The following is a 13145-nucleotide window of genomic DNA, read 5'->3' as shown; positions in this document are numbered from 1 at the left end:
CTTGAGATTACCAATGACAGCCTCCCTAAATTTCAGTGGAGTGGAGTCCATTGGCTGTGAGAAAGTTCCATGCAGCGGCAGGGCTCACCATCTCACTCAGAGTGAATCCTCACCTGAGAGACTTCTTGCTCCATCTGGCCTTTAGGTGAGTGGGGCCATTACCTGTTTTGTGCTTTGATATTTATCTTTCAGTATCTATGGAAATGTTACCTTCTCTGTCCTCACCTGCTAGTCATTTGGTCACAGCCTGAGATGGCAGCTCAGTAAAACCTTAAACCAGTTTGTAAGCTTTCGAAAAGCACTGAGCCCTTTACCTGATGTAAAGGAGGATCTTAATTGCCACTACTTTGGAGACAGACTAGAGCTTATGGAATCACTCTGAGCTAGGTAGGAAGGTCAGAGCTGTTTAAACTGAATCTCTGTATAAGCCAGATGTGTCATGAACATAATAACTTTCCTATGGTATACCCAATCACATCTCTATTGCGTTATAGCATTCACGTTAGAAAAACTGATCACTGAAAATCTATACAAGGAATGGAGATCAGCTGTCTTTTGCAAGTAATACAGAAAACCAGTAGCTTGTCTCGGGGAAGAGAGAAAGTGGTAAAGCAATGGATTTCAACATTAACTTTATATGAGGATCTTCAGGGGACTTTTTAAAAATTACAAATACCAAGGTCCTACCCAGAAATTTGATTTCAGTTGCTGTAGGGAGGACCTGGTCTTTTGTAACTTTGTCAGATATTCACAGATGATTCTGATGTGCATCCCAGGTTAAGATTACTATGGTCAAGATGATAAAAGGAAATCTAAGTACACTGGAGAGACATGAAGTTTAGGGCTTTATGCACTGAAAACTCAGAGAAGCTTATGTGATTTCATGTAAGGAGCTCAAGATAATTTAACATGAATATACAATTCCTAAATAACTAGGGTAGGAGAGATGGGCATTGTTTACAGTTTGTTATTCCTTGAACTACACTTCTTAAAACAAGAAAAGTTCCTTCATTCCTGGAAGGACGGGTTAACTCCTTCGCTGATGCCATGGTTTTAGTTAGGAATGCCTCTGTGGTCAGAGGAGCTCGCTCACTAGCTCTCATTCCTTTGTTGTACAGACAATTTTTTGAGCAGCTGCAATGTGTGATGGATAGTTCTGATAATGGAGTGAAAGAACAATGAACAAACCAAAAAAAGCTGTCTTCTTTTGGGGGAAGACAAGCAATAAGCAAGTAAATATATTTCATGCTAGAGAGTGACAAGAACAAAACACAGAACAGTATAAGAATGGTCTCCAAGCTTACGAAAGAAAGATCAGAAAGGTCATAGAGAAGAGATGATATTGGAGCTGACACCTGAAGGAAGTGGGACATGAGGAAATGAGCCATGAGACTTCTCTAGCATGCTTTTTAGTTTTTCCTTGTTCATAATTCTTAAAGTTTAAAAACTTTAATCACATTCATCCATAACTTTTCTTTGCTGATTTTATTTTTATCTTAAAAATGTAAAATCTTCAGTCTTAATACAAATTAGAGTTTTTCTTATGTTTTATTGTTTCTTAGACTAAAATAATTTCACAGCAGGATATTTCCTCTGAATCCTCATAAGATTCCTCATTTTCCTCCTTAACTGCATCACGTTTACTGTTTTTACTCAGTTTGCACAACTGTAGATGGGAAATGGGAAAGCTATTTACTGTAGTAAATGGGAAAGCTATTTACTGTAGTAAATGGGAAAGATATTTACTGTAGTTTTATTTGACTAGTCTGTAGTTATTCTAGATGGCTGTGAAGAACACAAAGGGAGGGACACCCAACTGGGGAGTCCACTGGTTTGCCAACCATGCCTGAGTTAGCTGAGAACTGTTCCTCTTCCTTTAAGCCTTTAGGAGTTGGTTGTAGCAATCTTCAGTGTTTACTTATCTATTTATTTGTGCTAAAAGAATAATTACTATGTGTGCCAGGGTAAATTGGTTTGTTGTTGATGTGGTACAGTCAGGAACTGTTCAAGTTATTCAAGTTACCCTCAGTTCACCACCCCAAACTTTCGCATGATTCTCAGCTCCTGCTGATTCCCATTTTTTTCTTTGTGTTTGTTCCTATGAACCCAGATCCACAAGGAACTCCTTTAATTTCCTTTCCACACAGTCTTGTTCTGTGTTATGTAGTGGGTTACCACTTATATTCAATTCCTGAATTTGGAACCTACTGTTTGATGTCTGAAACGCTTCATTATTAACAATACGTATGTCTGCACATTTATTTCATATTTTTTACTCATTTCACAAGAACTGTGGGAAAAAGAGTTAAATAAATGAGCTCAAATTGCCTTGCTGAAAGTAAGTGACTGCGATATTTACACCCAAACTTTATATCACTAGTTGCTAGGAGAGCAACGAGACCCTCAGTTCCCTATGCACCCACTCCACCAATATCTCCAACCTTATTGTGCTATGGGACTGACTCTAGAGTTAGCATCTTTCTCATGGAAATATCTTAAAAGACCTACAAGGAGAGATAATGCACACTTAATGGTTACCATATATTTCTTTTAAAATAACAGGATACCAAAAATGCCAGCATCTTATATTCATATTGCCTATAATATATATGTTAACAGAATAGGCAAGACAATTAAGATAAGCAACTCATTCTTAGGATAGTTATTGCATTTGACATGTTCTTACTGCTTTCCCATAATTCTTGCATCCTCACAGCTCACGTGTAAAATACATGAGCAAGAAATTGCTTTTTGAGTTCAGATCATGGTTGACTTTTGTCATGTGTCTTAAGCACCCTTTCAGGAATTATGCAAAATGAGTATCAGTCAGTTACCCTGTGAATTTGAAATTTAGCTAATCAATTTCTTACACATCGGGAGAGAGCGAATGTATAACACTTCTTCATTGCCCAGTGAAACATTTAATTTAATATCTGGATTTATACACCATTTATCTTGAGTTTGCAGCCTCACATTACTCTTTTTTAATTTAATTTACTCTACTGTATATATGTGCAACAAATTTCCATTCTCCATAGAGAATTTTAATGTCTTCAGCAGAATACAAGTGGGTAAATACAGATTTTGTCAAGTTGAGATATTCATAGTTTAGTTATATTCCTGATTCAGCAAACACTGTGGCTCTGGGATATTTAACCCTAAATAAGAATATGAACACCAAAATAGTGTTTTGCAAGAAATTAGAGCTATAAGCCAAATCCAAGTGCTAATATGTGGTTGAAAAGAGATTAGTTGATGTGTGAACTCTCAGCCTTTTTACATGAAATTTTAAAGGCTGCTTTCCCATGAACCAGAAACTTAGTAAATCAGGAAGCTACAACTCCAGAAAGAAAATAAATGAAAGAACTTTAAGGCTACTGATAACTTCCAGTTGCCCACTGAATAAACTTGAAACTCCACTCTCCAGAACTGGGGCCCATATTGTCTTTGCAGGCTCATCCTGAGTTTGCCCCACAAGAACCACCTATGTTTTAGCCACACCTGATTCCTCCAGGCTTCTAAGATATACTGCTCTTTTCCCTGATTTTATTTTTCTAAATACGTTGTTTATACTTCCTGGATGCCTTTTTCTGATTGTCCAGATGGCAAACTCCTGCTGTTCTTTTAAGACCTAACTCATATATCATCTTTCCTGTGGCTTGCCCTTGCCTTCCTCAACCTCATAGCAAATTTCATTTCCTTCTCTGTGTTCCTGCACCACTTTCTGCATACCTGAATACTGTGAATGAACTCATGTACACGTCACCATCGATGGACTATGAGCTCCTTAAAAACAGTGTATTTAACTCATCCCTTGATCCTCAGCAACTAACGCAACGCCTGATTCCAAGTGGGCATTGAAAATGTTCTTTAAAGTGGGCAAAGAAAATAAGATAAATTACAGAATGACATCATATGCTGGTATGGCAATTTAGTAGTAATGAATACATTAAACTACAACGGTTAAATTCAGAATTTTCACATACTGAGATAGTGGCAAAAACAACAAAAAATTTACTTGTAATTTCACAGCCATTATTAGTTTATTGAGAATTGGGCAAGTCAGCATTCTTCTGTATCATCAACCGTGGCTCTTTTATTGAAATAAATTCTAAAGAAACAGAATTATACTTCTGAAATTTTCACCAGGGGCCATTTGTGTACTTATTTGTTTTATGAATATTTATGGAGCACTGACTAGATCCTGTGCTTTGTGTAAGGCACTCATGATACTATAACAAGCAAGACACACGAGGTACCTGTCCTCAAGCAATCAAAAAATGAGCAATTGGAAAGAGTGCAATTAGTGTTATGACTATGAAAGTACAGAGTGTATGTGGTGAAATAATGTGTGGTCTGGAGAGAGAATACATCAGTCCCCGCACATTTGTATAGCTCCTTGCGATGAGTCTCACTGTATTGGAAAGGCTGGTGCTCACGTCTGTGTACCTAAGGAATCCAGGGTCTTCAAGGGCTGAGAATGGGATTTCTGTTTTATCCTCATCAAGTAGCAGAATTCCGGCACATATTAGGTGATCAAGAAATATTTCTTGAATGACTGAATTAACGCATTTCTTTCACATCCATAGTCACACTTCTACTTTATTAAAATAATCCTTTAGCATAAAGAGAATGGAGACAGGAATGCCTCTTTTTTTGGTAAATCATAAAAACAGTGTTGATCACACTTCTCAGTTCATGTGACTAACATTGGTCCACCAATGGCTGCTCACAATTCATTTATAATCCCTCTTTTTATATCCATCTCCATATGATTTGCCACCCACCCCCAAACATAGGGGGTTGCTATGTGTTTTGCATACATCCTTGAATTTTAAGTTATCTTTGTCAAATGTGCAGTCTTGTTATTGTTGTTGTTGTTGTGTTTTTAAAGTATACAATTATTGTAGATCTTATTTTCTTTTTTGTTCATACAGGCCTATGTGTTAAATATAATAAAACATATAAATGTTACTGATTATACATCTACGTGATTGCGACAACTGCAATTTTTGACTCAAAAATTGTCTCCAAATCCAGGCACTTGGAACACTACTGGGAAAAACCTAACACATATTCCTTTATGAATCAGTTTGAGAATTTCCCTGGAATATATATATCCAAGAGTGATATTTCTAAGTAATAGTTTGTGCCTGTATCCAGGTAGCTTAAGTACTTTAAATTTGCTCTCAACTGGAGTAACCAGTCTGCATTCCCATCATCACTTTGCAAGATTTCCTGTTTGCCCATATCCCTGACAAGATTTGCGTGTGAAAAAGAATTTGTCTTGCCTTCTCCCTCCATTCCTGGGAGGTAAACTCTTAATCCTTGGAATTATCTGAGTGATAAGAGTATCTGTTATTTATGGTGGGCCCCTGGGACCACACCTGATAGTTTATGCTAACAAGATGACTTGGGATGGGGACTCTCTACCCCAGAAAGATCATTCATGTGACTAGAGGGTTGAGATTTTCAGTCATGTGATATCAGCCCAACCTCCAGGAAGGGAAGAGGGGCTGGAGATTGTGTTCAGACTCATGGCCAATGATGCAATCACCTGTGCCTAGGTAATGAAGCCTCACTAAAAAGCTCTGGACTCCAGAAGTTGGATGAGCTTCCCTAGTTGGCAACACTCCTCATATCAGCACACATCAATGTGCCAGGAGAGAAACATGTCCCTGGGCACAATGGAAGCCTCATATTTGGAACTCTCCCAAACCTCTCCCTATTCATCTCTCCCTTTCGCTGGTTCTGATTTATCACTTTTCCATAATAAAACTGTAATTTTAAGTATGTAAGTATACAAAATTTCCAGCATTCTGTGGACTGTTTTGGCAAATTATTGAATCTGAGGAAGTCTGTCAAGACTTCAGATTTGTAGCCAGCTGTTCAGAAGTGAGGACAGCCCTGGGGACTTCTGAACTCATGGTTGATGTCTGAAGTGAGGACAATCTATAAGGACTGTTCCCCCCTAATCTGTGTAGTTTTGCCAAACACCAGGTAACACAACAGCATTATCTGATTTTTACAATTTTTCCAGTAAGATTGGTCTAAAGTGACACTCCATTGTTGTTTTAATTTGCATTTCTTTTCCTATAAATGAGTATATCTTCTCAAATGCTTATAGAAAAAAGGGTTTTCTCCCTTTTTGCTGCCTGTTCCCAACTTTTAACTATTTTTATTGTTTTCCTGTTTTGTTTTGAGTTTTTTTGGTGCTTTGTAAAATATTTTTTATATTCTAGGTATTATTTATCTATCTCTCATTAACTGTGTCAATGTTGCCCTTTGTTGAACAGAAACACTTAATTTTGATGTAACAAAGTTTTAATAGAGATCTTCTTTAAGAAGTTCCTTCCCACCATAAAATCATAAAAATGTTATCCTAAGTGTCTCTATTCAATTTATATATATATATGTTTTTTATATTTTGATTTTTAATCCATCTTTGTATCTGGTGTAAAGTTGTAATCATTTATTTTTATCCTGTAGTGAGTTAATTTATTGAAAACTACCCTCTCCAAAGAATTTTAAAATTCTGAATAAATTACCTTTATTATATAATTTATATTTAATACTATAATTAAAAATAAAGGTGATATTATTTTTATTATACATCAGTTTCCAACATATATTGATCTTTCTCTGGGTTTTCTATGCTTTTCCATTGGTCTACATGTCTATACTTGCACCAATTATCTATTGTTTTCACTACTATGACTTTGTAATATGTCAATTTCTCATAGATTTATCCCACCATTTTTTTTTAATTGATTTATTTCCCCATGGGACTCTAATCTTCCATGTGAATGTGTGGGTAGATACGTATATGTCTGTGTATTAATATATAGATGTGTGTGTATACATAAATATAAATTTAAATCTATATACACACAGTTTAAAAAAAATTAGCTGATTGTGATTGTAATAAATTAATAAATTGGAGAAAAGTGAACATTATTAAAATATTAATGCATGCCATATGTAGTGCTGATAACTATTATATTGACATTTTTTAGATTTTTTTTATACTCTTTAAAAGAGCTTCAAGTTTGTTTACATGTATCTTATATACTCTTTAAGGTAATTCCAAGCTACTTTACATTTTTAGTTAATATTACAGATGGAATCATGTGTCTATATAATTTTCAAGTTGATTATATCTGGTATTTTTAACAGTACTATTGATTCTAAGAAATGAATACTGTATCTGCTGAATGTATAATTCTCATATAATAGTCACAATTTTTGTCAATATTTTCTACTGCTTTTATTCTAAGTGAGTAAAAATAAATGTCTATATCTCACCTTTTTATCTTCACATATTTTTATTCATTTTTCTTATTTTATTGCATTGGCCCAAACCTCCAGGACAATGTTAAGGATATAGTAAATGTCCTCATTTCTGATGTAAAAGAAACTATGTCTATAGTTTTGTCATTCTTGGCAGAAACTAGATAGATGCTTATCAATCTATTTCTTTTTCTTAGGCACATATGAAGATTATAGACTATATTTTCCAGCCTAAGCTACTATTAGAATGGGGACTGGTGGCCCTGAGTTGTAGTCAATGTAATATTATACTTATCACTTCCTGGACTAACTATCAAATGCCCCCTTCAATCTTCCACTCTCTCTTTCCCTCTCTGTGTATCTATATGCAGAGATCTGGGAGAAGGATTTTAAGAAATCCCTTATGGGTCCTGGAGTCAAAAGGTAGAAGGAAGCAGCATCTCTGGTAGGGTCTCAGGATAATAGCTCAGGAGAGTTGGCCAACTCATATTAGTATGTGATATGACCAAGAAATAAATTTTTATTATGTTTAGCCCCTGAGATCTTGGACTATTTGGTTACTAAGTAGCCTAAAATACCTTAATTTGCAGCACTTACTGTATTTGTTGTGTATCTCCAAGATTTAACACAAATCAAGTTTTTATATCCTCTTGAAATCTTAGCTAGCAAAAATTATTACCATAAATATTCTGTGAACTTTATCATGCTTTTTTGGATTTAATAAAATAGACATAATATTTTTTCTTCTTAGATTTATTTAAATTGTAAACTGGATTTATAGACTTTCTGATGTTGACCAACTACTTTTGTATTCAGGGGATGATCCTATATGAGAAGGATGATCTTTTAATGCACTGATGAATTTACACAGACATACACACACACACACACACACACTGATACGGTTTTGCATTTTCTCTTGTCCCTCTATAGTCTAGTAACCTAAATACAGCCAAGATGATCCTTCACAAATATAAAACATACCAACCAACATTTTACCTCCAATTCTTCCAATTGAGGCAGGAGACAGATGGGGCCCAGGCTGAACAGCTGAAGTTTCTTCTCTGTGGACAGAAACTCCATAACAGCTGGAGTGAGAGAGGAGGCTGGGTCTTAACCAGATAAGAGATAAAAAACCACATATTCCTCATTCTCAAAGTCAAGGAGACCTTCCCAACTACACATGTGTAGAAAGGCTCCTTGGAGGTCAAAAAGGGAGGGAGTGCCACCCCATAGTAAGTGAAGTCAACTACCCATAGGCCTCTTTGCTAGAATCCATCTTGGCTAAGAGATGCGCAGGCATACATGGGGGACCCTGACATAAACCAAATACAGACTCAGAACCAGGCAAAGCAAGATGATTGGTCAAAGGAAACCCAGAAGAAATGCCCCATAAAAGTGATTCAAACTACCACAACGGTGCAACTCTCTCTCTGAGCCTGCCCGTGTGTCTATCCACACGTACTGTACTCTTTTTCCGCCTAATAAACAGTTTACTTGTTTCACTACTTTCCATCTCTATGTGGAAATTCATTTCTACACAGCTCACAGGCCAGGGCCTTGTCACTGGCCACCGTTCTCTGGTTGTGTGGTGGCTAGGATTCAGCCCTCTCACTGCCGCTGCCGAACCTCAATCTCTGGCCGGGAACCAAAATCCTGCTTCAAGCCGCTGCAGGCTGAGGCCACCTGAGATCCCAATCTCTTCCTAAAATTATTTGGTTAAGTCTTTCCAAAGACCTTCAAGGCCATTTTTTTAATACTTCCATTTCCCACTTCACTGACTCTGCTCTAGCCACACTGTCCTTCTAGTTGTTCTTTTAACATAAGTTTTTTCACCTAATTTACTTGTCATTCTGTTTGGCTGGTATACTCTAAACACACAGGATTCTTTTTTTTTTCTCCTTTGTTCAGGTCATGAATCAAATGTTATCTCTTTTATATCAGTTTCCTAAAAGTAGAGCATGAGATAGGCTTGTTTGAGTTATTTCTTGAGGATGTTCTCTCAGGAAAAGGGGAGAGAAGGAAGCCAAATAAAGATGGGGAACATCTAAACAAAGATATGGTATGAACATGAGAATCCTTTCAGTTTGTTCCCACATTGTTTTGGTTTCTTGGAAACAGACTTTGAGATGAAAGCTTGCAGAAGATTTATTGGTGTGTACTCTCAAGAAATACACTTCTAAGAAAATGAAAGGTTCAAATTCAGGCAGAGAGGAAGAAGGTAATCCACACTATGATTGCAACTAACCCCTCAGCCAATCTTAAGAGGAACTCTGGAGTGAGACTGGCACTTCATATTTGTCCCAAGTCGAGGCAGAACACTACAGTACCCAGTTCAAACCAGGAAGCTCTGTAGCACAAATTACTCCATACAATCAGTACCACCTTGAGAGAATGGGAGCCATTCTCTCAACTCTGTCTCAGTTAGTCATCAGCTAAAGTCCTTCCCTAAGAACAAGGGTTGCCTCTCAGACTCGGTAGCTCACATTTGTTTAAGAGAAATTGTCCAGAAAAGAAGGCAGCTGTGAGTTGTTATCAGACAATATTAGCAGTTGGGGGATGTGCGCACCACTTAATAAAAGGAATATTAAGAAATCACCAACAGCATCTACTACTATCCACCCTTTGCACTGCTCAGATACACCTCCTATTCACATTACAGTAAACTGTTCCTGGAGAGACGGATAAAGTGAACCTATCTGGTTGGTCACATCTTCTGGGAAAACATACAAGACCATTGTTAGTGGGATGAACTACAGCCCTTACTCCAAGAGTTGATCCTAAGGCCATAACTGACACTCATCATTTACTTTCTCCTCTGCCTAATCACTAGATTGGGGATTAGTGTGTGGCACTAACAGCATCAACTTCACCATCTAATCAGCTCGTGGTAAAACAGAAAAACCTACCCTTTCCCTGGTATGCTTACTCTGATGTATTTTTCTCTGTTAACTTTTGATTCCAACAGATGCATACTTACTGATGGTTTATTATTTGTTTTCTCTCACTAGATTTTAAGTTCCACATTGAGAAGAATTTGATCTTTTTTTTTAATTCAATGCTTTATATTCAGAGCCTAGAGCATTTACCTACATGAAATAAATATTCATTAAATAAATAAATATTCATTCAATAAATTAAGATCTTTACATTTTTGTTAGTAATTAAATTTAACTTTCAGTTTGTTTCTTTTTTTTTTGAAGACTTCATGTTTTAGAATAGTTGTAGGTTCACAGCAAAACTGAGAGGAAGGTACAGAGATTTCCCATATAATTCTACCTGTACACATGCACAGCTGCCCGCAGTAGCGACGTACCCCTACCAGAACAGTACATTTATTATAATGAATGAACCAACATTGACACATCACTATCACCCAAAGTCCATAGTTTACTTTAGGGTTCACTCTTGGTGGTGTATATTAAGGGTTTAGACAAATGTACAATGACATGTTTCCAACATTATAGTATCATATAGAGTAGTATCACTGCTCTAAAGATCCTCCAACTATTTATCCCTCTTTCCCTCCCTCCTAACCTCTGTCAACCACCAATTTTTTAATGTCTCTATAATTTTGCCTTTTCCAAAATGTCATGTAGTTAGAATCACATGGTACACAGCCTTTTTAGACAAGTATATTTCACTTAGTAATATGCATTTAAGGTTCCTAAATGTCTTTTCATGGCTTGATAGTTTTTTGGGTTTTGTTTGTTTGGTTGGTTGGTTGGTTTGGTTTGGTTTGGTGTTAGCATTGAATAATATTCCATTGTCTGGACATACCACAGCTTATTTATCATTTACCTAAAGAAGGATATCCAGGTTGCTTCCAAGTCTTGCCAATTAAGAATAAAGCTGCTACAAATATCTGTGTGCAGGCATAAGTTTTCAACTCATTTGAGCATATGCCAGAGTGTGATTGTTGGAACATATGGTAAGAGTATGTTTAGTTTTGCAGGAAACTGCCAAAATGTCTTTCAAAGTGGCTGTACCATTTTTCACTCCCACCAGCGAAGAATAAGAATTCATTTTCTTTTTTATATTTTTACCAGATTTTGGAATTAAAGTTACATTAATCTTTTTGAATGAATATGGCTATTTTATGGTGTGTTTATGGTATGTTTCTTTTTAGAATGAGTTAAAAGTACCTCACCTATGGAATCATCATGGTCTGAAAATTTAGAGAAATATTCTTACCATTAAAATATCTTTAAATATTAGAAGCCAATTATAACTTTTCAATTTAAATTTAGGCAATATTTGGCAATTTATACTTTTCTAAATATGTATTGATTTTATTTACATTTTAAAATTTACATTATATAGTCCAGTCTTCATAATAGTTCTTTACCATTTTTTATGGCATAATCTATTTTTTTTTCTTTTTTTTCTTTCCTTTATTATGTTTGTTTTTGTCATCCCTTCTGCTACAGTGTCTTACTAATATTTTCAAAAAACAGCTCTTGATTAAATTTTTCTAATTTTTTTCTCTGTATTATTAATTTATAATCTCATTTCTTTTAATTTGTTCTAAATTTACTTGAATTTCTGGAACTTATTCTGTTATAGATTTAAATTCTCATCTGGTTTGCAATTAATCCTTCATTCCTTCATATTTCTTAATGAATGTATTTCATTTTCTCTCTGAACACTATGTGTTTCTTACAAACTTTGACACATGCAGAGCTTAATATGTAATATGTAATTTTCATTCATGTATGAATATATTGTAATTTCCTTCACTATTTATTATTTATTCTTAATTATTTTCTTAAATGTTATTTAGTAGCTTATGGTTTACTTTCCAAATATATAAAAATATAAGAATGATACATAGAATTATAAAATAATTGTAAAATACATTAAGTATTTTATTTATAGACTTAGAACATAGTATTATGATGTTAATTATTTGTAACTTATATAGGCACCCTTTGTTGGCTTATATGTCATTGAATACTGTGATTATTCCATTTGTGGTTCTAAGGAATGTTTTTATTTTCCATTTAGATAAACTATTGTTGATAGTGCAGTAGACACTCCTTGCCTCATAGATACAGGAGACAATCTACCAAGTTTTATATCCTACTTCCATCTATAATTCATGGGTAAGTTTCTCACTTATCAGCAGAGATAAAAACCATTATAATTTTAGAGGGCTGTCATGGGGAGTAAATTAGTCCATGTTAAATATTAGCAGGCAGTCTTACTTATTATTATTATTTTGAAATATATTACTATGCTCCAATAGAAACTAGCTTTTAGTACATCTAAGACTATCCAAGTCATCTATTTTCCTGATAGCAAAAAATGAAAAAATGAGTTTTTTAATTGTAGCCCACAGACTTAAGTAATTGAATTATTCATAATCCTTGGGTCTTTCCTTTATTATTGATTGTTTAAGTTTGTTTACTTGTATTTATGTATGTTATTTTAAAATAACATTTTGTTTTGGACTTCTGTGTCTACACTCACAAAGTATTTAGCTTCTTTCCTCTTTGTAGACATTTAGGATGTTCATTCCAATTTTTTCATATTATATACCATTTGCCATTATACCAAATTGCTGTACATATTTATGATTACTCTCTCAGGATGAGTTTCCCTAAGTAGACTTGTTAAGTAAAATTACATGAACATTTTCAGAGCCTCTGATAATATTTCTAAATTGAAGTAAAGTTAAGTTTCTAGCAATTAACATGCTTGTCAGCTGTGATTTCTCAGAGTGCTCATTTCTCCTCACCTTCCACCTGGTGGATTAGATTTTTAAAATTCTTTTCAAAATCAATAGGCAAAAATTGGTTTGCATTCTTGCTATAATTGCATTTTTTGATTGCTAGTGAGTTTGAATATTTATG

Source organism: Eubalaena glacialis, chromosome 1, assembly GCF_028564815.1.
Source record: "Eubalaena glacialis isolate mEubGla1 chromosome 1, mEubGla1.1.hap2.+ XY, whole genome shotgun sequence".
NCBI classification, from domain to species: domain Eukaryota; kingdom Metazoa; phylum Chordata; class Mammalia; order Artiodactyla; family Balaenidae; genus Eubalaena; species Eubalaena glacialis.
Note: the sequence above shows the minus strand (reverse complement) of the source record.